The 24234-nt window shown below is 48.2% G+C and overlaps 1 pseudogene; it reads right to left on the minus strand.

The window, feature by feature from the left end:
* Nucleotides 1-13170: 13170 nt before the first annotated feature.
* LOC136543134 (uncharacterized) lies at nucleotides 13171-16334 on the minus strand (annotated as a pseudogene).
* Nucleotides 16335-24234: the final 7900 nt, after the last annotated feature.

Below are 24234 nucleotides of genomic sequence, written 5' to 3' on the forward strand. Positions count from 1 at the left end.
ACTGAGGTTCTCTAGTTTGGACTTGGGTAAGCTTATGTCTTCTACTGTTCAACTAGGGACATTACTTAAGGGAAGACACCTAACAGAGGATGCTTTCCTTAGTAATCGGGTCCTACAGTGTGCCTACAGACTGGGAGGTGGACTACAAAGGATCAATGATGCTATATAGTATAATGCTATATAGTACTGATGTCACACACGTGATCTACCACCGATCCGGAATGCAGGGGGCATCCATGATTAACCTAAGTCTAAGCACCACGCTTACACTTACTGTTTAATACTCTACTCCCCTAGGAAGAGAATAAAGCACTCAAAAGAGAGTCATGATCTAGATGAACAATATAAACAAGATACTACTTGAATCAGAAGTTGATTACCAGAGATATCTCAAAGACTAAGCTCAAGTAGAACTTGGATCCGCCAAGGTACAAGCCGTAGAGAGAGCACTGATAGGTCGACATCTCCTCCAAACTCTTCCCTCACTCTCTATCTCACTATTTCTATTTATAAGACTAGATCCTATGGATGACTAATCTTCTCTTGATAGCTAGCTATAATCCTCATGAGGAGAATATGAATTAGGGTTTCAGGATCTCTCTAGATCTCTGAGGATCTAATGAGGGAGGGGTGCAGGGGCTGGATTATATAGCCCTGAGGGTCCAACGTGAGTCCTTGGATCAAACCAACTTAAGCAATGGCTTAGATGGATCCTAGGAGGCGGTGGGAAACCAACATAGCGACGAGGCTGACAGGTGGGCCCCTATGGGGCTGGGCGGCCAACAAGTGGGCAGCATCTCAGCCTCCACTTTGGTGATGAGGCTTCTGGAGTCCCCTGGAACCTTTTGGACTTGGTTTCGTGTCGGAATTCTAATTTTTCCTTTGACGTTTAGATCCCTCTTGACGTTTTTCTGATTAAACCCTGCTGAAAACATAGATTCACCTAAACTTGTGGTATTTGTCAGTTTAAACCCCTAAGTCTATATTGGTGATCATTTTCATGCATTATCTCAAGTTATATTGATGTTTATAATGATCGGTAACTACCATCAACAACAACACCTTGTTCAGAACAAGGGCGATCATGTGGCCTGGAGCAAGCGCTTCATTAAGCTTGATCACTAGTTGTCTTCGGATGATGATGAGGACAATGGTGGATCTTCGCCGCCCAGAGATGATCACTCACCATCTCCTAACAAAGGAGATCACACTACCTTCCCTAGTTCCTTGCCATCACCCTCGAGAAGACAGAAGTCTCCTTCTCTTCCTTATTGTCCTCCATCTTCATCTACCCCAACAAAAGAGAAGACTCCTCCTCCTCCTCCTCCTCCTCCACAACAACCCAAAACAAGATCTAAGACATCCTCGTAGTCGTAGAAAAGGTCCTCGGTTTCGGTCGCTAATGCTCCCAAAGTGGACCAACAAAAAAAGAAAAGGACAATGAGTGGCAGCGTTACAAACTTGATGAACCAACAAAATCCAGAAGTAGCCTCCAAGGAAGACAAAGTTAGATTCTAGAATCTATTTGCCTCACTGCCCAAGTGGAGGGTACAGTCCGAATTCAATAGGCAAACAGAGAGTAAGCATAATCAATTAAAAGTCAAAGAAATACACCATGAAGATCAAAGGAAGATAAACAAGTTGTCAAAGACAACCCCAGGTTAACCAGAGATGATGCCGCGAACATCTATTATGATTCACTATATGAGACGGCAAGACCGGCAATGCAGTTTCAAAAAGGCAATTTCTTGGTGGACCAAGAGGAGTATAAAAATTTGACAACATATTTATTTTGACTTGCATGATTATTACATGACCTAAGCACTTGAGACGGGGCAGGCAGGTTTCGAATATATTATCCGCCTGCTGCATGTTTTCTATTATCCTAATGAAGAGAAGCACGTTGTCGGTTGGGATCACTTGTTTCAGCTATTCCAGAGATGCGATCTCGATACACAAATGTTGACGTTGTGGACTATGTAAGTACCCTACCTGCACGATATTATAATTAACTACTCTCTCGATACACAAATAGTTAACGACTACACATTCCCCATGAATTATGCATGTGTGTAGCAAAACATTGCTTCAAAAAAAAGTATGCTCATATGTCTTTCCTGGACCCCGAGCTAGGCAATAAGAGAACATGTGGAGGCATGCATGGAAATAAAGTGGAAGATTGACGGAGACACTGATTGCCATTTTCAAAAATTTCAAGATGAGTAATAAAACCGAAATACTTCTAGCCTACAACTGCGAGTATGTGTTCTCTGCTTTTATTTTTATGATTGTTTTTTGTAGTTACGATTATTCATTAACTAGGATTTTGTGATTGCATCAACTATTTTGTCTTCATTGTTGTCGATATTAAAAGAAATCGTATCAAGGTGTGGGACTCGAAGAAAAAGCCACTTTCTTTGCTCGATCCCCTAGTCGATGTGCTTAATGCATAAGCGAACCTAATAACATATTATTTTCTAATCGCATATAGCATATTCTAATGTTGTCCCTTTTTCACACTTTTATAATGTGGCACAGTGTCCAAGCAAGAATGGTCGGTGGGGCAAAGGTCCAATTCTAGGTTGCACCAATGCAATTGGAGACCCCAGACCAGGCCGGCGGGAAACAATGGATGCGGGTTCTACGTAATGTGGGCAATGCTTCGCTGCCTCGGCAGTAAAATCAGAGGTGGACATATGATTTGGTGTGTATAATCCTCATTTCATTTATATCTATTAAGTCAACAAAATGATCTACTTATTTCTCTAACATTTCTGCCTTTTGAAATCAGTTTTTTGAATGACAACGCAAGAAATTTAAACACAATAGGCTGTTAGAAATGGAGGTCATAGTACTATCATTGGAGCTAGCAGCCTTCATCATATCGGAGTGCTTGGAAAAAAGGGACATTCTCCATTGCACAGTCCGTGAAGTACAAGGTGCAGTACGGCCAGAGTGGCTCGTTAGACTATTGTAATTTCTTTTTTATTTCAAGGGATCGAGAGCTTCATAAGTACATTTTGTAAGGGATCATGACGCCTAAGAGGGGGGTGAATTAGGCAACTTTAAAATTCTACTTCTAACTAAGGCCTCTAATTTCACCAAGTCAAAACCTATGCAAGAAAGTAATCTATCTAAATGTGCAACTACAGTTTTGCTAGGTGTGTTGATATCTCTACCGTAAAAGAGTTATGCAACCTAGGATTCCAATCCTATCAATTTGCCTATCAACTAAGCTAGGGAAGTAAAGCACACAACCAAGGTAGCAATGTAAATGTCCGAAGGTAAAGATGAGGTAGAGATGCAAACTCCCAGTCGACGACTCTGGTATTTTTACCGAGGTATCGAGAAGCGCTCAAGCTTACCCCTAGTCGGGTAACTTCGTGGATAGCCCTCGGGCCTTCCCCACATGAAAGTGGGTCTCTGGTGTGCCTTCCAGCAAGCCTTTCCTGGACCGCTCCCCGCCTGTCTTCACTATCAAGCTTCCGGCCGAATAGCCGCGGACCTTGTTCCCTTCGATACACTGGTGGCAGGCCACACCACAAACGTGGTTGGTGTGATATCGCAAGACTACAAGCCCCTCTGATATACAACAATGGTGCATGCAAGCACCAAGAGATAAGAGGTGTGCAAACCTCACTAAACACTAGGCCTAAACCTAGAGCAAGTGCATAAGCGGTGGTCTAATCAACCTAAGCACTTTACAAAGCACCTACGCTAATCACCTAATGAATCACTAAGCACTATGCAAGTAGAGACCACTAAAATAGTGTATCAACATCCATGATATGTTTCCTCAACTCTCCACTTTTCGCATGGCTGGTTGGGGGTTATTTATAGCCCAACAAGTGAGAACTAGCCGTTGGACCCTGAAACCCAACAATCTGCTAGTGACCGAACGCTGGTCACGTCCACACTAGACGTGTTCGGTCTTCCTGACCGTTGAAGTTGGCGTGTGGATCGGACTCGGTGTTGAGTCCAGTCACTTGCCACTGGACGCGTCTGGTCATGTCTATGCCTCTTTGGAACCTTTCTGTAACCGATCGGACGCTGCTGCCTGGTGCGTCCGATCATCCATCCGCCGTGTCCGGTCGCGCTGAAGGTGTTGTCATGATGATGAACAGTGCCATCATCGCGTCTGATCATGTTTCTTCTTTAGCGTCCGATCACCTACCGACGCTTGCCGCTGTCTCAGACTGCTCATCGGACGTGTCCGGTCCTTATGAAGGGTGCATCCGGTCGCCTCTACCAAGCTCGTTTCTTCGTGGTTTTGCGTCCGGCTTGGTTCCAACTTGGTGCCTTGGACTTTGCTTGATCTTGTATGTCTTCCATTGTGCTTCTTAGGTCTTGCTTGAGGTGTTGATCATCGGATCATCACATCGCCTTCGTCCAAGTCACGTTTGCACCCTATTGAACTACAAAGTAAACACTTCCAAATACATTAGTCCAATTTAGTCTTGTTGATCATCAAACACCAAAATCCAAAGTAAATGGGCCAAGGATCCATTTTCCTTACACATTTGAACTGTAACCACAACATTTGTAATGTTTAATGTTGATGGACCTGTCATCTACGTAGAGAATATAAAGCGAAACCTGATTCCACAAAAAAATGATATAAAACAATAGAATGCAAAAAAGAGATCACTGTCGGTTTGCATGTCAAGCCGGCAGTGATGTCTTGAGCAACACTGCTGGTTCAAGCCACAAGCCGGCACTGTTGGCTTAAGCATCACTATCGGCTCGAGCCACAAGAAGGCAATTTTGGCTTGAGCATCACTGTCAGCTTGTGCCACAAGCTGACAGTGTTTGCTTGAGCATCACTGTCGGCTCGTGCCACGAGCCAGCAGTGTTGGCTCAACTGACAATACCAGATGGTTCCAGTAACCGACAGTCTTGCCTGGACATCACTGGCGGTTCTGAGTACCGGCAGTGATGTGAATCCCACATCACTGCCGGTATGCCACTGCCGATTTAAAATCCGGCAATGAAGGGGGATTTTGATCCGACAGTGATGTCCTGATCTGGGGTAGTGCTCCCGTCATATTTCTTTTTTCACCGAAGGATTCTTTACCCGGCCGCGTGTACCCATGGTGGTTTCCTTCTCCGTATACCCGCCCGTTCTGTGTATTCTTCGCTCGAGCAACGGAAAAGAAGCGGAAGGGGGGATGAGACGAGAGGAAACCTCACCTCTGGCACATGCGCCTCTCGGATCCGCCGCGATGGGCAGCCTCGGCGGCGACGCGGAGCCGTAGGGCGTGAGGTGGTCGCCGCGGTTCCAGTGCCCTCTCTCCCACGACAGTGGCGGCGCCCCACCCTGCAGCGCGCGTGGACCAGATCCAGCCCGCAACAAACGCGGCGGCGCCCTCACCCCTACCAGCGGCGCCACCATCTCCACCAGTACTAGCGGCGGCACCTCTCCATGCTCACCGGTGGCGGCAACCAACAATATAAGTAACTCTATGTATGCTACCCTTTTTGGGTGAGTTATAAATCTTATTCTATGGCTTGATAACCAAAACACGTAGACTTTTAGATGTTTGATTCACATTTCATTTTATTTGTGCTGCTTTATGTATGACTCAAAACTGTGCGTTACTAAGATCAGGTTATTGTACTATCCAGTGATCTCAAAAAACTTTGTTTTCTCGGTGAATTCTTTTGGCCAGGGAGCAGGCGGCAAGGCACTCGACCTCGGTGGATATGGCAAGGAGGCAGCCTGATAGGGGAGTAGGCAGCCCGGCACTCGCCCTGGACGGATCCGCCAAGGAGGCAGACTGGCTGGAGTATGTAGAGGCAAGCGCCCTCGGAGGGTTCAGCAATGAGACAGCCTGGCCGGGACGGATAGTTTGTTGTTGCACTGAGACTTGCAAGTATGTATATGTCAACTGTTATGACATTTTTTTTTGTAATTTTTGCTCATTCAAGACTGTTGTGTCTCCTTTGCAGGCCATCAAAGTATTCTGTCTAGCTATGTATTGCCCCAACAATATAAATTTGTTTGTTCAGGTCAGTTCTCTTGGGACTTGGCCTTTTGTTAGGATGTAACTGTGTCTATGCATTTAGTTGAGCCTTGCGAAGTTGCAAGTATGTTGCGTTGAGTAGGTAATTTCGTTTTAAAATATCTGAGAACTGGTAGGAGATTATGCATTTAGTTGAGACTTGCTGTTGTGTCTACTATAATAGGCACAGGCCCATTAGTGGCTAGAGGAGGACGCCGGCTATAGGGGTTAACAGCCCATATTATTATTATTAGCTATTTATGGTATTTATTCCTTAATTATAGGATCCTAGAGAGGATAAAGACTCTGTAAACAATTGAGATTGGAATTAAGCAGAAGCAACATAATTGTTGCCGGCTTCCCTTGGGAGATCTAGCCGCACCTCCTCTTCCTCCTAGCGTTGTGATCACCATGGCGCCAACCCGCCGCCGCTTCCCTAAGCCTCGCCCTCCGCTCTTCCATCCCTATAACCTTCGCAGCAACTCCGGTAGGGCACCTAGCCCTATCAATCTGGTATCAAAGATGTCAGACCCTCCTTCCACCTCCACCAGCCCACCGCCGCTGCCGCCAATCACCACTGCTGTGCAGCTGCTGCCATCCGCCTCAACGGCCGTTTCGTCCTCTATAATGTCGATGGAGCAGATGACCGCGGCCATCCACAGCTGTCCCGTTCCATGGCCGCGATGCAGTCCTACCTCCTCAGCTCGCAGCAGCCGCTGCCCTCCCCACCGCGCCCACCACCGCCGCCACCGCCGCCGCAATCGGCCATGGCCTCACTACCACCGGTTTTCCCTGCTGGGATGCCCCAGTCTAGCACCACAGGCATGACCATCCATCTACTGCAGATGCCGCCCTTCCCGTCGCCAATCCCATCTTATGCCCTAGCCCCGACGGTCGGGCCGGTGTATACGATGGCAACGTTTCCGACGACCACGACATTGGCTGCACCAGCCCCTACCACAGGCGCCCTGATCAACTACGGTGGGGCGGTACAGCAGCCCTCCTACATGGAGGGGTATGTCTATGGAGGCGTTGATGGCCCTATACTCTATGGCGGCAACATGCAGCACCACTCCGGCGCCTTGTCATCCGCGGCCTTTGATCCAGAACCAGCAGCTCCGGGTGTCAGCCACGGCGCTCACCCTCCGCGCTTCTACAAGCTGGAGTTCCCCACCTACGATGGCGCCGAGGATCCCCTCAATTGGCTCAATCATTGTGACCAATTCTTCCGCGGGGCAGCGTACCCTGTCCTTGGACCGCACTTGGCTTGCGTCGTACCATCTCACCGGTGCGGCCCAAACATGGTACTATGCCCTCGAGCAAGACGAGGGCATGCCTACGTGGGATCATTTTAAGGAGCTGTGCAATCTGTAATTTGGGTCAGTTGTTCGTGAGACCCATCTATCCGAACTTGCTCGCCTACCCTTCACCTCCATGGTACAGGACCTACTCCGAACGCTTCAATGCGGTGCTCTGTCATGCTCAGAACCTCTCCGCATCCCAAAAGACGGAGTTGTTTGTGGGCAGGGTTCTGGAGCACATTAAGGTCGACGTGGAGCTGCAGGAGCCCCAGAACCTCCAAATGGCCATGTATTTGGTCATGGCCTTTGAGCGCCACGCCGCTGCCATGACACCGGCCACTCCTCAACGTGGCGCCCAGCCTCCTCAGCGCCCGGGCATTCCAGCACCGCTACAGCCTGCTGCAGCGGTACCAGCAGCCCCAGGGGCGACCACAACTCAAGCACCAGCTGGCGCTGCAGCCTCTGCTCGTCATTTCCGCCACCTGTCCTCAGCGGAGCAATTGGAGTGCCGCCGCCAAGGTCTCTGCTACAATTGTGATGAGCCCTATGTGTGCGGTCATGTGTGCCAACCCCTATTCTACCTTGAAGCGGCGGATTACCTCGACGATGACATCCCAGCGGAGGTGGCTGTTGTGGCTGCTTTTTCTAGAGGAGGCTGTTGTGCTTCCGCCTGCACCAGCAGCGGGGCAAGAACCTATAGCCCGGCCTTAGGTGTCCCTCTACGCCATTGCCGGCATCCAGACCGAGAATGCTATGCTCCTTCCTATCTCCGTACATGTCCATCAGCTTGTGGCGCTCCTCGACTCCGGCTCGACGCACAACTTCATCAACGCTGATCTCCTGTGTCGTATACACCTCTCTACAGCACCGCATCCTACCATGCAGGTACTGGTGGCCAATGACGATCGTGTGCCGTGCGAAGGCGTTGCCCAGGATGTGGCCCTGACCATCGGTACAGAGGAGTTCACCATCAGCTGCTATGGCATCAGCCTGGGTGGTTTTGATCTTATTCTTGGCATCAAGTTCCTACGTACCCTGGGTCCTTATCCTCTGGGATTTTGAGGATTTGTGCATGGCTTTCACATGGGGCACCTGGCACATTCTATGGAAGGGCCAGGGGTCCCCCCGTGATGACATCTGGGAACTGGCAGCGCTGGCGATCGCCGCTGCCCCTTCCTAGCCACTATTGGACTGGCTCCTAGAGCAGTTTGAGTCAGTCTTCACCAAGCCACAAGGGCTCCCTCCGATGCGGCCGTATGATCACCGCATCCACCTGCTACTGGGTATAGCTCTGGTCACCGTTCGCCCCTATCGCTACCCCTAGCCGTAGAAGGACGAGTTGGAGCATCAGTGCGCTGCTATGCTCGTCCAAGGCATCATCCGCCCAAGCACATCCTTGTTCTCCGCCCCCGTGCTACTGGTACGCAAGGCGGATAACTCCTGGTGCTTTTGTATCGACTACCGGACCCTCAACACCAAGACGTCCAACGACAATTCCCGATTCCGGTCATCAATGAGCTTCACGGGGCTCGCTTCTTCACCTAGCTCTATTTGTGCTCGGGCTACCACCAAGTGTGGATGCACCCCGACGACATCGCCAAGACGGCGTTCCGCACTCACCATGGCCATTTTGAGTTCCTGGTCATGCCATTCGGCCTTTCCAATGCACCGGCGACTTTGCAGGCTTTGATGAACGACGTGCTCCACCCCTTTTTGCGTAGGTTCGTGCTTGTGTTTTTCGACAACATACTCATATATAGCGCCTCCTGGGACGAACACCTGTAGCACCTCAGCATCGTCCTCAACGCACTTCGGGTGCACCAGCTCCACCTCAAGCGCTCCAAGTGTTCTTTTGGGGCGTCGTTGGTGGCCTACCTGGGCCACGTTATATCAGCAAGCTGCATCGCTATGGACACCGACAAGGGGGCTGTGGTCGCCTCGTGGCCAGTCCCTTACTCCTCCCATGGGCTGCGGGGCTTCTTGGGCCTCGTCGGCTACTACAAGAAGTTCATCTACGACTTCGGCCTCATCGCTGCGCCACTGATGCGCCTCCTACGGAAGGATGCATTCGCCTAGGACGACGAGGCGGACGTGGCGTTTCAGGCACTCAAGTCTGCCCTATTCACGGGACCCATCCTCCAAATGCCCGACTTCGACAAGCAGTTCGTGGTGGACTATGACGCGTCAGACGTGGGGTTCGGCGCTGTTCTCCACCAAGACACCGGACCCCTCGCTTTCTTCAGCCGGTCCTTCGCTGCTCGCCATCTCAAGCTCGTCGCCTATGAACGCGAGCTGATTGGGCTGGTTCAGGCTGTACGTCACTGGCGACCTTACCTATGGGGGTGTCATTTTCATGTTCGTACAGATCACTACAGCCTCAAGTTCCTGCTGGACCAACGCCTCTCAATTGTACCTCAACACCGGCGGATCAGCAAGTTGTTTGGCTTTGATTTTACTGTGGAGGATTGCCCTGGTTGCCTGAACATCGTGGAGGATGTGTTGTCCCGCTGCGGCATGGAGGAGGGTCCAGCTACTGTCCCTGCTGCTCATGCCTTCTCCGGGCCGACGTTCGCCCTCTTTGATGACATTCGCCGGGCTACAACAGCAGCTGCGGACGCCCAGCAGCTCCTCCAACGGTTGCAAGCTAGTGAGTTGCAGGCACTGTGGCACTTCAACGGCGATATCCTTCTCCACGGGTCCCGCATCTTCTTCCCGGACCATGACGACTTGCGCCACCAAGTCCTTCTCTTGGCTCATTTGGCAGGCCATGAGGGGGTCCAGAAGACTTTGTACCACTTGCGCACCGACTTCTACATTCTAGGAGACCGCGCCCTTGTCCAGGATTGGGTGCGGGCGTGCAGCACATGCTAGCGGAAAAAGACGAAGTTGCTACAACCCGCCGGTCTGCTATAGTCCCTCGAAGTCCCATCCCAGGTGTGGGCGGATATCTCCATGGACTTCATCGAGGGGCTGCCCAAGGTCAGCAACAAATCCGTCGTTCTCACGGTGGTCGACCTCTTCTCCAAGTATGCGCATTTCATAGCCCTTGGTCACCCCTACACCGCCGCCTCCGTCGCCCGTGCTTTCTTCGACGGCATCATTCGACTGCATGGTTTCCCTTCTTCCATCATCAGCGATAGGGACCCCATGTTCATCGGTCACGTGTGGCGCGACCTCTTCAAGATGGCAGGCGTCACCTTGCGCATGAGCATGGCCTTCCACCCTCAGACGAATGGCCAGTCGGAGGTGGTCAACAAGGTTATTGCGATGTATTTACGTTGTGTTATAGGTGATCAGCCACGGGCGTGGGTGGACTGGTTGCCATGGGCGGAGTATTGCTACAACACCTCCTTTCATACCGTCCTACGTGCCACCCTGTTCGAAGTGGTCTACGGCTGGCCGCCCCCGCCGATACTACCATACCAGCCGGGGTCGGCGCGGACTGATACGGCCGACGCCTTACTCCACAGCCGAGCTGAGGTGCTGGCAGAGGTCCGGCAGCGCCTGCTTCAGGCCCAGCACCTGTCTAAGAAGTACTACGACGCCGGCCACCGCGACCTGGAGTTTGTTGTGGGCGATTGGGTTTGGCTGCACCTGCTTCATCGGACCACACAGTCTTTGGAGCCCGGGGCAAAAGGGAAGCTTGGCCCTCGCTACACCGGGCCATTCCAAGTGCTGGAGTGCATTGGCAGGGTTGCCTACCAGCTGCAGCTTCCGGCCGGCGCTCGACTGCATGACGTCTTCCATGTGGGCTTTCTCAAGCCTCACAAGGGGGATCCTTCGGCCGCGCCTGCTGCTCTACCGCCGCTGCTGGATGGTCGGCTCCTTCCTGCTCCTGAGCGCACCCTCCGAGCTCAACTCTTTGGCGGGGCGCTTGGCACAGTCCTCATCCAATGGCATGCGGACTGCCCTAGCGACGAAGCCACCTGGGAGCTCCTCGACGACTTCAAAGGCCTCTACCCCTGACTTTCTACTCGAGGACGAGCTATTTGCGCATGCGGGGAGAGATGTTATGACCGGCGTCTACTATAATAGGCGCAGGCCCATTAGTGGCTAGAGGAGGACGCTGGCTATAGGGGCTAACAGCCCATATTATTATTATTAGCTATTTATGGTATATATTCCTTAATTATAGGATTCCTAGAGAGGATAAAGACTCTGTAAACAATTGAGATTGGAATTAAGCAGAAGTAACATAATTGTTGCCGGCTTCCCTTGGGAGCCCTAGCCGCACCTCCTCTTCCTCCTTGCGCCAGTGATCACCACTGGCGCCAACCCGCTGCCCGCTTCCCTTAAGCCTCGCCCTCCGCTCTTCCATCCCTACAACCTTCGCAGCAACTCCGGTAGGGCACCTAGCCCTGTCACTTGCGAAGTTGCAAGTATGTTGCGTTGAGTAGGTAATTTCGTTTAAAAATATCTGAGAGCTGGTAGGAGATTCAGTGGCTGGAAAAACATGTATGATCACCTAGCCTCTTCGTCGTCGTCGTAGTAGTAGTAGCTACAACTTAAATAACCTATGAACCAACCGATAAAACATGTGCTTACTTAAGAACCACCATATTTTCTTCCATTGATGCTCATGATCAATTGATGGGTCATAGATTAAATTCCTTGAGCTATCCTATTGCATATGAAACGATTGATTTTCCTCTGTTTTAACTCCCCCTTTTGCACATGATAGATCTGATGCAAACATGATTCTAACATAGAGTGTGCAAGGTATATTTGTTTATTGTCGTTGTTTATCTGATAGAATTAGGTATTTGTATTTGTATCTCCATACACATGTGCTCGTGATCATTTCTTGTACTTAATTTTGTATCCCCAAGACTAACATATCATCGTCTATCTATATGTCAACAACTCGACTGATTGATAACATAGTGGTTGATTTTCATTCCCTGCCTTTTGTGTGTTTTGACAGGAAGTGGAGCAAAAATGTCTACCACAGGCTGCCTGCCACTAAACATTTGACTCCTATGGTGAGCGGGAAGGATGGCTACAAGATCAGCATCGGATTGGTGGCTGAGTTGTCAGCTGCTCTCGGAGCCAAATCGTCCGGCTCCTTCAACATAGCAAGCTTATAAGTAGATAATATGATACTTAATTAATTATGTAGATGATTACCAGTTCAAGAGTTCCAATTGTACATATTTTGCTGTGGCATTTCTCTTATTTGGGTGAAGTTAAAAATTGTACTTGATATTTTCATCTTTTTTCCACCATACCTTTTGCTAAAATGATATGACTTAGACGCTGTTACACTGCTGGAAACTCGCATTCTTCTGTGTGTGCGCAAAACACACTGAAAAATGCGAATACCATCAGAAAATATTTTTCTGACGGTGTACCCTCAGAAAAATACACACGGAAATATAATGATAGAAAAATTCAATTATTCTGTGTGTTCGCCGTCAGAAACAATTTTTCTGTCGGTCTTACGTGCACAGAAAAATTGTGTTTGGCCAGATTAAAAATAAAATTTCTGTGAGGATATATATCTACATAGAAAAAAAGAAATAAACACACAGAAAATACGTGCATTTTTCTGTCGGTCTAGGTGAACTCACAGAAAAATTTCTTTCGCCCAGATTAAAAGTAATTTTCTGTGTAGCCATCCTCACAGAAAAAGAGTTAAACACACAGTAGAAACAGCATATGAAAATATATATTGTCCATACAGTAAGTTCATGACACATCACAACATAATAAATACATTCATAGGTGTCTAAATGTTCAGCACATTCATAGGTACATAGATGATGTCCAAATGTTCCGGCATCAATACATTCAAAACCCTCATACTAACCAAGATTCAGCTCTTGCTAGTTCTTCATGCGCTTGTCCCTGATACTATTCAACTTTTGCTAATTCTTCATGCGCTTGTCCCTAGGAGTGACCATGGCAGTTGAGTCTGTCACATCGGTCAAGCATTGACTGAGATCTCATGAGAGCTGAGAACTGCTGGGGTGGACGAGGTGCAGGCGGAGAAGCAAAAACACCCATGGCATTGCTGGGCCTTCTGTGTGGGCGACGGGAAGACAGCTTCTAGGAGTGGTTATGTTCGTCATCGCTTGCCACTGTTGCTTCCCGAGCTGCTTGTGGCAGCAGGCGATATAGTCATCCTCCTGCAGTTTGTGGGGCTTTAGATTGCATCATCTTCGGGGAATACCTCTTTATTCTGCGGTTTGCCCCATTTGAAACTGAATGGAAGAAGACCTTTGTGCTTCCTAGGGGATGGTGTTTCTGGCTTTGGAAGGTCTTTCAGCAGAGCAGGTATTACAAGCATCTTGAAGTTTTGCAAGAGATCCAGACTTTCCATTGTAGAACTTGCATACCCCTTTCCTGACACATTAAGAATAATGATCAACAAAATGGAAGACTGATATGATTTTGAAAGATAATTTCTCATAACCAAGATAAAGCTAGTATAACAATTTAAGGACTGAACAGAGAGATTCCCCAAGCTGCTCACAATGAATAAACAGACAAATTAAGTTGCCAACCCCAAAACGAAGACAAGTAACTACATATTTTTAGTGTTGTAGATAACAAACTAAGTTAGTAGCTAACAAATTCATGTGGACTAAGAACACCCTGTCTGTTTGATCCTGTGCTTGGGTTATTCCATGTTGTCCCGATAACAAATTAAGCTAGTAGCTAACAAACTAAGTTGCCAACACCAAAACAAAGACAAGTAACTACTTTTAATTTTATATGATCAAGAGCATGTGCTCTAATAGACAATAGTGGTAAATAGAGAATCAAATATGTCCAACAATATGCTCAAAGAGATGAATGCATTCATGTGATTCCACACACAAACCATGAAACAGTTTTTTTTTTTTTGTGGCAAAATCACATAGTTTAACAAACACAACAAAGGATCACTTGCCAAAGATTACATGCATCTGCCAATCCCAAAGCTTACAACCTTACACAGACCCTATCTAACCATCAGTCAGTAAGGTCATGGAACTAGGAACAAACAAGTTATACCAGATTTCCAATAGATATTGATCTATTTGACCTGCAATGATGAGTATGCAAAATGGATGGATCGCTACTTCCTTTGTAATGTATACCAGCTGCTCTAGTGTCTAACAGAAGAAATTTCATCATTTATGGATATATGTTTTGAGCACATAGAAGCTTTGATAATACCAGGAGTCTATGGGATACAATCCTGCCATGTAGCTTATTATTTGGACTGAATAACTATTAGGATTGAAAACAGTTTTCCACTGAACTAGTAGGACTGAATAGGCTTGTCAACAGTTTGTCAACTACAGCAACATTTGGTAAAATCACAGTAACATGTACTCCAAGGAGTAATACCAATGAAAATAATATCACAAGAATTATAAAGTGTTCTGCGCCTAGTCCAAAGTACTGCTCCAATCATACATTCATATGTGATAGTAACATAACTATAAGGAACTCTACAAACAGTTGGCGCACAATCTTTCCATCTTAAATAGAAAGAAACAAAACTTTATAAAGAATAAGCTTATAGCGATTAGGCTTTATTGGAGAAATACTATGCTATTCTCATTGATACCTACTTTTACTCTCCTTGGAAAGCCCAATCAAAACTTATCATTGCGCACTCAAGTGGATCACAGAGTATTTGAAGGACTAGATCAGAGTTTGGTATTCTTCAATTATTGCAGGCCCCCCCTGAGCAACGAGCACCAAAACATACACAGAAGTATCCAGTGCTTCCACTAAATTATTCCACCCCAACTTATCTTACATAAAAACCTTAAAAGCAACACGAGAGATTCACAGACTTTAACATAAGAACTATGGATACCTGTTGATGTCAAGCAGTTCAGGGAACAAAAATTTCAACGATCAAAGAATCCACAATATCAGGTGACGTTCGTATTATGAACTGTACAGTACAAATGCGTAATGTCCACAACCACAGTAAATGCAAAGCACCTCTAGCTGACTTAGCTTCATACTTGGCGTGAGATACATCCATAAAATCATTCCCTGATTTTCAAATAATGCTAATAACAATGAGCAAAAGGAAAATACATGACAGACAATATTTTGATTTTCCATAGAATGATTTCCTGATTCCATGTATTTGTGATGCATATCAGTTACAAGAATAAAATCATAAGCATAGCAATATCCTAAAGATTAAAACTCCCTGGATACAATTGTCGTGGATTTGTGATGCAACTTGTCAAAAGTAGTACTTTAATTGTGAGACATATATGAATCAGGAATAATAAGGGAACAACTTGTGAGAGAATTAGAGTAAATTAAGCATAAGTGCCTTTATCTGTATCAAGAAGTATTGGCTTCAAGATACATAAACTATTCAAAATGAGATATGCTTGAGACAAACCTACACTACAGGGCAATGTCAAAGTTAACTCATTTGTATCAAACTTCTCTAAGTTTGTCCAAATTCATAGACAGATTTATTAACAAAATTCAATCCACATCCTGCAGGAAGACCAAATCAAAATTTGCTCATACAAGCACACACTTGGGTTTAGATCTACAGATAGCCAAATAGCTTAAATTAGGGTTCCAGTGCTAAGTTTTACAAAAAAGGAAGGGAAGAGAAGGGACAGGCATACCTGGTGTTGTGGATGCTCATAGCTACAGATCTGGACGCCTGGGTGCCAGGGCAGAGCGAGAGCGAGCGCGGCGGGGCGAGGGTCAGAGGTGGACAAGACAGAGGCGCAAGGCATAGGGCGGTGGGCACGGACGGTGGCTCCATCATCACAGGCAGCTTGGAGGCGAGGCGCGTCCCGCGGCGGTGGCCTGGAGGACGGTCGAGGCGAGTCACGTGGCGGTGGGCCTTGGGGACGCGCCTGGACGACCAGCGGCATGCCTGAGGCCGCACCCTAGAGGGCCGGTGGCCGACGGCGAAGCTCTTGGTGCGGCAGGAGGCAGATCTAGGGGCGGCGGGCGGCGGTGGACTTAGGGCGGCGCGCGATGTCCATGGAGCTGGGGTGGCGAGTGGCGAGCGACGGATGTGGAGCGGAGATGGGGCGGCAGACATGGAACTGGGAGCGACGGGTCATAACGGCGCGGGCCGCGGCACGTTTGGGATAGGGAGCGGGGGTGGCGGCCGCTGGAGGATTAGGTTTTGGAGTTTTTTTGTTTTTTTCACTTTCTTTTCTGTTTCATACCATGACAATACCAAAAGGCAGGCGCCCTTATCAAAAATCGGGCGTCAAAGCCAAATCCATGCACAGAACTTATTTTTTCTGTGCGTACATAATTTTAATTTGTGTGTAATACAAAACCGACAGAATAATTGTGTTTTTTCCATGCGTGTATAGTTTTTTCCTGTGAGTTTTATAAAAACCCATAGAATAATTTCAATTTTTCTGTCAGTGTATACTTTTTCTGTGTCTCTTTTGTCGATGCATAGAAAAATCATACAATTATCCTGTGAGTTTTTCGTATTTTTATGTCGGTATATTCTAGGAACCGACAGAATAATTGGAATTTTTCCTGTGTGTAGCGAAAAAAACGCACAGAAAAATTGGTCATCCCACAGGGTAATTCGAGATTCTAGTAGTGTTAGTGCACATTGCTTTTATGTTTGTATCCATCATGAATTCTAATCGATGCATTATATTTTTAGAATAATAATTAACAATACTAAGCTCAATTTTCAAGATAATTAATTGATAATTGAACATTATATATGAATTTATTTCTTAGATATGTATGGTGTATGTACATTCTTATTTCTCAAAAGTGTGTTGTATGTGCATTCTTCTCAAAAATAAACCATTGCTATTTCTTTCTTATAAAGGATTTTGTTTTTGATAGACACATGCCGTGTCGCACGTGCATTTCCACTAGTTCAGGTAGAAACACTTTAGATACAACATAGAACATATACAGGGACGATAGGGTAACACATTATCACTTAGGTAACACTTGACACAATAGGTTGTTAGCCGGTCTATGCGGATTGTCCATTTAAGCTATCGGACTATTTGCCTTGGCATTGTCCAATTGAACTAGCATGATCGTCCGCCTAAACAATTTGGACTTAGGTCTGTCCATCTAGAGCAGTAGACATTCGAATCATCCTTGGACTTGGTTATGGTCGGCCGATGGACGACCTGAGTCGACGGAACATGGTAACGGCGGCCGGCAATTCATTCTCCGCTGCATGCCTGCATGGCTGCATCCCGCTCTCTCCCTCCTCAGGGCATGTATGTACAACGCCCGTCCTTATCCCGTCTGGGAGACGGCGTTTAAAAAAAAAGAACAGAAAAAAAAAAAACACCTCAGCTGGGGTCGCAGACGCTCGCCCGGCGAGGGCCCGTGCTCGGATCCCGCGCGGTGCGCATACTCTGGTTTGCGTGCGAGCGGGCTTTCTTTGCACGCCAAATCCAGCGCCACGTACGGTGCCCAAGCCGTCGTCGTGAGATTCAGCGCCGCCACCTGCTGCCGGAGATGCCGAGCCTGACGATCTGGCTGGACGTGGCCTCGCCGGTGCCGGCGGACATTGACATCGCCAGCTCCGTCGAGCCTCCTATCGCCGACATCGCGGCGGAGCTCGGGCTCCGGCGAGAGCACTACGACCTCTACGGCAAATACAAGGCCAAAATATGTTTCTCCATTTTTCTTGAGTAAGCTCTCACCTTTCTGCAGAACTCCTTAATTGCTGCATGATCTGAAAATGTCAAATCTTAAGGGGGAAAAAAAGAGAGCGAAAGTACTCATCAGGCGTAAGATTTTGGATTACGATTTGTAGGCATGCGTGTCTGCACTACAGACAGCAATCGTAGGCAGCTGTGATTAGTGAGTTCTTAGATTTCAGTTGAGCACGTTTCGTTCACTTTTCTTGGTAATCTACCTAGCTACTCAGTTGAGACTGTTTTTTCCTCACTTATGGTGGCCTGGGCATCTTTTAAATCACTAGATAAATACCGGTGCGTTGCACGTGGGCCAATTTTTTTTTTTTTTTTGAGTGAACCTTAGTAATTGGACCGTGTGAGATATAAGGACTTTATATTGGATGCGGACATTTCGTATTGAAATCGGTTAGGATGTGAACGTGTGAGCTTTGAAGACTTCGTATCAAACGGGGACACATAGATTTAGTCTTCGTATTAGTGCCGGGTGGAACATGTGATCTTGACATGATCACTTTGAAATCGATTAAATCCATTTTATAGTGCAACACCTGTGTTCACCACAGCTATCTAAGATGAATTTGAGGGAATTGTTATTTGCATATGTCTACTTTAGATAAACTTCTTATATCTTTAATTTATTTTCGCATGGAAAGAGTTTATTCCTCTCATTTTTTGGTTTTTTTAAATTATATGCATATATTTATTATTATTGTTTATTTTAAAAATCGCGTTAGCAATGTATGCAATATTAATAACCTGGGCTGCCTTGCACGATCACTCTCCTTTAATTTTGGGTGACCCCTCCAGAAGCCTTGTGGAGGATATACGGTTTTGATTTGAGTGAGGTCCCCTTCTATGTTGTCCTTACAACTTCCATCTTCCAGACATGCACATGGTGTCATTTCACCAGTCGCGACGGGGTTGAACGAGTGCTTAATTGTCCTACTCCTATTCCTATTTTTCTAGATATAACAACAATAATAATTTGATGAACCAGGCGGTAGCGGTAGCGCTACTCCTCTTCTCCACCGATCGAGACCCTGCAATTTCCTCACCAGTCACCATGCATGCATGGACCATGGATGCCAAGCTAATAGCCAAGACGAAAGATCTTTTTTTAAGCAAATTTCGGCTCTATGACATTACTATTGGCAACACAGGCTCGACCAAATCAGCGAGCAATAAGTGTCTTTACAAATTTTGGGAGGGGGTTTGCCCACACATGGAGCTTGCCCGGGTCCCCACACATAGCATACTTGGCTAACTCATGTGCCACAACATTACAAGCTCTAGGAACTGAAGATATATCACTACAAATAAAGTGCTCCCGCAACAAGAAACAGAGTGTCCATGATCAACATCCCACACGCTGCCATGTCCATTGAAGGAGACTGAAGAGCTTGTTTGAGAATGGAGGAGTCACTAGTATTCTAAACAACTCAGTGGTTCTAGTTGTAGCAGAGCAAGAGAAAACAGGCTCACACACAGTTTGAGAGTAAGAATGCATTTCAATTTCATTCAAATAAAAGATTCAAACTAATTAATCACCCACCGCGTCCCCCTGCACCGAATACGCCACAGGTATCACGGATCTTTCTGTGCTGCAAAAAAAGGCCCAAAAATTAGGACACTGTGGGGGCTATGACCCCGGATACCCACGGCAGATTACATGTGTTGCGCCGTCAGGGGTGGTCCAGCCCACAAGACGAAGACTTACGGTGCACGGTACTGCTTGGCGTGTACCGCAAGACGTCAAGAGTGATATCCTGAAGATGCTACGAGATCTGTTAGGATATGATCGATCCCTGTAATATGTTATTACTTACCGGTTATCTCCTATATCTAACCGACTTGTAACCCTACCCCCGGCTATATAAGGCGGGTAGGGGATCCCCTAAAACACACGCAATATCATACGATAGCCAATACAAACCAACAGACCACAGGAGTAGCGTATTACGTCGTGCGAACGGCCCGAACCTGTCTAACTCTTGTGTCTCTGTTGCATTCTTGTTCTTGATTACGCGCACCTCTGCCAATCAATCTACCTTCAGTGGCATACCCCTCGGAGGACTGCCGACGATATTCTGTCGACAGTTGGCGCGCCAGGTAGGGGTGTGCGTGCTGTTTCCATGACGAACAAGATGGTACACTTTTCAGGCTCTTCGTCTCTCCAAGGCCCGGTCAGATCTTTACGGTCGGATCGATCTCCTGGGTCATCAATGCTGACGGAGACGGAGAGATCATCGAGCCGGTGCAGATCGATTCTACGCCAACCACACCAGCACCTGCAATGGAAGATCCGATCTCGGAACCGCCTGCGAGGTCGTCTTCACCAACAACTCGCCGCCTGCTGCCCCGTTACACGAGGAAGCAGGTCGACAGCGACGATCTGATCGCATCCATCGATCAGGTCAGCCAGAAGCTCGTTGACTGCCTCTCCCTCACGGAATTGGCTCTGACCACTCTGGTTCGGCGCCGACCACCTTCCAGTTCCGACCTATCGGAAGCCAATTAGGAAAGTCCAGGGGATACGACCACCATCCATCAGGATGCCATAAGGGACAAATTCACCGACCAGATTAGAGACATCTATCCTCTCGCCGACCCGATCGCCAACCAGCTCTCGCCGACTGTCAATACACTGCAAATCGTCCAACGTCCCGAAGAATCCCTCCACACCACCCTGGAGGAAAATCTAGACTCTGAGTCCCAGGGCTCTACGGAGATTGTCGCCGAAACCGCTACTGTCCGACCTCCTTTCCCACCCTTCCGAGGAGGTAGGATTTTTAATGTCAGCATCGACAGCCCTCCACGGGATGGAGAAACCGATGAGGACCATGCAACTCATGTCAACAGAAACGCCAACCGTGTGCAGCGCCGAGCGAATGAGGCCGCCATTGTGCTAGCTGAGGCTGCTCGCAACGGAGAACGACTCGACTTGCAAGGGAGGCCATGCCCACTCCAACGCAACCTTGATGATGAATTCGTCCGTGTCGATGGCCACGATATCTACAAGACCCCAAGCGCCAACTTGGTTGTGGCTGCTAATGAGCTCGCTCGGCTCGAGCAACGTCAGAGGTCGCCGTAATGCTTAAAGTTGTGCTCTGCCAGGTCAACGAGATCCGCCATGATCAGGGACCTTCCAACTCGTCAAGCTTGAATCGTTGATCCACCGCGCCAAGATCCAATCACCGCCTAGGCAGAAAGCCATTTCGCCGACCAACATCGTGATGATGGACAACCCTACTAGGGGGGAGCTAGGGGGAACCGTATCAACTACCCTCGCCAACATGACCAAGAAGTCGATCAAGATGTCCGAGCACACATCAACAACCTCTGGGATGCACTGATGTCATATCGAAGGGCGCCGTTTCTCTTGGCATGAGGAGGAAGTACGCCGGCGTCAAGAATACGAGCAAGAATTTCGGTAATCCGGATGCAGCCCTCCAGCCACTTAACGTCGGCAATGCTCTAGATCCCAACGGTGATGATCCCGAAGGGCCCCGAGCATTCACGAGAGCACTCCAAACACTCCAGTGGCCCTGTGGTTTCAAAATCACCGGGTCGAGCCCTACGAAGGGGCGGATGAATCCCACACAGTGGCTACAAGCTTATGCCACCAGCTGTGCGTGCCGCCGAGGGAGATACCAGTGTCATGGCAAACTATCTTCCCATCATGCTCACGCCGACCGCAATGAACTGGCTCACGAGCCTCGCCCTAGATTCCATCGAATCTTGGGAATAGTTGAAGAAGGTCTTCACCGACAATTACATGGCTATGTGTACTCGGCCGGGCACCAACCACGATCTGAATCGCATTTATCAGAAACCATCCGAGCTCCTTCGTAGTTACAACAGATGGTTTTCCAAGATGAGGAATTCTATTCCCAACATCACGGAAGCAGAAGTCATCACCACCTTTGTCAGAGGACTCCATCACTGCGAGCTCTGCTCCAAATTCAATCGTAAGCCACCAAAGGGGATTGGCGAGATGATCACGACCGCCAATCAATACGCCGACGCTGAAAAGGCCAAAGTTCGCTTCAACGAGGATGCGAGCACTAACTGTCCAACTCATCGCAGTGACGAGTGCCTCGACAAACGATGCCATAGTGACTGCCACTACGATGACCACAGCCACCATCAAGACAGTCACCGCGATTGGCTGGAAGGGTCTAAAGCTGGTCGTATCGCCGCCACCGACCATACAACATCTTCGCCACTGTTGACGAACCTCGCACCAAACATAACTACGACAAGCAGTACAAGAAAATCCTCGAAGGCCTATGCCCCCTCCACAAGAACAGCAAGCACAAGATGAAGGACTGCCTTGGCTTGGCTAAGGAGTTCCAGGCCAAAAAGAAGGACAACGACAACAATGACCGAGCCAGAGGTCGCCGACCACCTAGGGGACAACAATAATGCCTTCATAGGATCACGACAAAGTGGTCTGCCACTATCTTTGAGGGCCTCGCCGCCATCGAGAACAGAAGAGATCGAAAACTCACCGCCCGTCGGGTGCTCGCCATCAACACAGAAGACGCTATAGCCGACCCCAGCTATCGCCTCTGGTCTGAGGTCCCCATCACCTTCAGCAGGGCTAACTAGTGGGTGGACATCCCTTACATAGGGCGTTTCCCCCTCGTTCTCGATGCAACCATCAAGAAAGTACTCTTTAGGAAAGTACTCGTCGACGGCGGAAGCGCCCTGAACCTCCTCTTCGCCGAGCCCTAAAGGAGCTGGGCCTTGGAGTAGAAGACCTCACTCCCTACAACTCCTCCTTCTGGGGTGAGGTACCTGGCAGGGCATCCTGACTGCTTGGAGAGATCACCCTCCTAGTACAATTTGGCACGGCTAGCAACTTCCGTGTTGAGCACATCACTTCTACGTCGCCGACTTCAACACCGCTTACCACGCCATACTTGGTTGCCCAGCTCTGGCTAAGTTCATGGCCATACCGCACTATGCCTATCTAGTATTAAAGATGCCTTCGCCTGTAGGAGTTCTAGCCCTTTGGGCCAACCACTCCATCGCCTACGCCTATGAAACAGAGTCTCTCCCCTCACCGAAGCCACTTACCTCTCCATCCAGATGGCCAGTATGGTCACCGATGCCAAGACGGTGCTCGCCAATGACCTGGAGATCCCAGTGCTGGAGACTCCCCGTGCCTCCGCCAAGTCTAAGGAAACAAAGAAGGTCGGCCTCGGCCTCGACGACCCCACCAAGATCGCCAAGATTGGGGCTCATCTCGGCCCGCAAATAGGAAAGTGCGCTCGTCTCCTTCCTACATGCCAACACCGAATGTGTTTGCTTAGAAACCTGCAGACATGCTGGGGGTACCACAGGAGAAGATCGAGCACTCCTTGAATGTCTCGTCGACCGCCAAGCCGATCAAGCAGAAGCTCCGATGATTCACGCCAGACAAGAGGGAGGCTATTAGGGTAGAAATAAAATAGGCTCCTAGCAGCTGGATTTATTAAAGAAGTGTATCATCCTGAGTGGCTGGCAAACCTAGTTCTTGTTCAAAAGAAGAATAAAGAATGAGGAATGTGCGTTGATTACACTGATCTCAATAAACACTGCCCTAAAGACCCCTTCGGTCTACCTCGGATAGACGAGGTCGTAGACTCCACTGCCAGCTATGAACTCCTCTCCTTCCTCGACTGTTACTCTAGCTATCACCAGATATCCCTCAAAGAGGACGACTAGATCAAAACATCGTTCATCACAGCCTTTCGGTGCGTATTGCTATACCACCATGTCTTTCAGACTCAAAAACACCGGGGTGACCTACCAAAGGGTCATCCAAATGTGCCTTGACCAACAGATAGGCCACAACATCGAAGCGTACATCGATGATGTGGTCGACAAATCCAAAACCGCCGATAGTCTCATCGCCGACCTCGAAGAAACGTTCGCCAACCTAAAAAGATACAGATGGAAGTTGAACCCTTCAAAGTACATCTTTGGAGTTCCATCCGGCATACTCCTAGGCTACATCGTCAGCGCCCGCGGTATCGAACCCAACCCCGACAAGGTCTTCGCCATTACTAATATGAAACGGCTGACCTACATAAAGGATATAAAGAAGCTCATAGGGTGCATGGCTGCTCTCAGCCGCTTTATATCATGCCTCAGCGAAAAGGGACTACCATTCTTCAAACTACTCAAGGCCTCCGAGCGCTTCTCCTGGTCGGAGGAGGCTGATATGGCCTTCGAGCAGCTTAAGTTGTTTTTAACAAAGCCCTCGATCATGACGGCACCTCAACCGGACGAAACCCTATTGATCTACAT

This window comes from Miscanthus floridulus, chromosome 3 (assembly GCF_019320115.1).
Source record: "Miscanthus floridulus cultivar M001 chromosome 3, ASM1932011v1, whole genome shotgun sequence".
In the NCBI taxonomy this organism is placed as follows: Eukaryota; Viridiplantae; Streptophyta; class Magnoliopsida; order Poales; family Poaceae; genus Miscanthus; species Miscanthus floridulus.